The sequence below is a fragment of the Calidris pugnax genome, unplaced genomic scaffold, assembly GCF_001431845.1.
Source record: "Calidris pugnax isolate Ruff unplaced genomic scaffold, ASM143184v1 scaffold219, whole genome shotgun sequence".
In the NCBI taxonomy this organism is placed as follows: Eukaryota; Metazoa; Chordata; class Aves; order Charadriiformes; family Scolopacidae; genus Calidris; species Calidris pugnax.
In genome coordinates this window covers 12,406,956-12,408,389 of record NW_015094507.1, presented here as the reverse complement: position 1 = coordinate 12,408,389, position 1,434 = coordinate 12,406,956, and positions in this window count along the sequence as shown.

Sequence of the window (1,434 nt, the reverse complement as noted above, 5' to 3'; positions counted from 1 at the left end):
GGGGGGGGGGCGGGGAGGAGGAGGAGGATGGAGAAAGATTTTAACAAATTTTCGTGATTTTGGAGGGGGGGGGGAATAATCCAAACAAGAGCAAAAAAAACCAACCAAACCCAAATCCAACCCCCGTCCTCTTACATCAGGAGACAGAGGCGCTTCAGAACCGGCCGCCAAGTGGATATGGAGAGAGGGGGCTTCTTTCTCTCCCAGGGAGCGGGACTATTCCTAATCTCCCTCGTCCCCTGGAAAAAATAAAACAAAAAACCCCAAAAAACCCCCCAAACCAGACGCGGCTCCTAAAACTGCTGGCTCCTTAAAAAAAAAAAAAAAAAAAGAAAGAAAAAAAAAGAAAAAAAAAAAGGAAAAAAAAGAGTAGATACAGCAGAAAGAGAGCGCCTGGGGGTGCGTGGGAGAGAAGGGTTGCAGAGTCTTCCCTAAAAACCAGAAGAGAGGCTCAAAAGCCTGGATTAATAACCAAACCAGTCGGTGCGCCTAAATAGTTCTTTAAAATGAAATCACACTGGCAAGGCGACCGTCGGAATATTTCGAGGAAGACGAAACAGTCTCGGTTTTCGAAAGAAGAAAAATGCCAACCCAAAAAAACCCAACCCCCCCCAAAAAGCCTTTGAAGCACCCCATCCCTTTCGCCCCACGGAGGGCTTGCAGCGCGAAGCCCAGGCTTCCAGTGCCGACCGCCTGTTCGCTGCTTATCACCTTAAATCTCCCTTCGGTTAAAAGCTTTCCCTGTGTTCATTTGGGTAAATAAAGGAAGGATGGGAGGAGAGGCATTCAACAACTCCTCTGGGTGTCCAGGCGTCTACAACAAGCGGCAGAGAAATGTATCCACACAGTCTCCAATGCTCCAATGTTCTTTTGATTGTCTTATTTGCCGAAGCGACCCGTTGTTAAACAAACATGAACGCAAGTCATTTAGTGAAGGTATGGATTAAAAAAGAAAAAAAAAGAAAAAGAAAAAAGAAAAGGGAAAAAAAAAAAGCATCACCCCTCCCCGCCCCCCGTCATGTTGTAAAGCGATCGCTGCCATGCGGGAAGGTGACACCGAATTTTCAAAAATCTTCCCTGTGTGTTACTGCCATCAGGTGTAAAGTGGGTTTGGGGGAGAAGAAAAAAAACAAACCCTCATCTTCCTTCTGGTTTTCATTTGAGGTAATTCTCTCGCTAAACGGCACTGACGTCTCTCGGAGGGTATTTAGACATATGGGCAACAACTGGACTAACACTGTCAGGTAGCTCACGAGTTATTTGTCAACATGAGCCGCAGAGAATGTCTTTTATAACACCCTTGGTTTGGGAAAAATAAATAAATCAGTGGGATACACTTCTGCTAATTTATACCAGGGGACACGAGCATCCACCTCGCCAGCCCCACCGCAGCCCCAGCGAGGACCAGCAGCTCCCCGAGGATCCGTTTCCCGG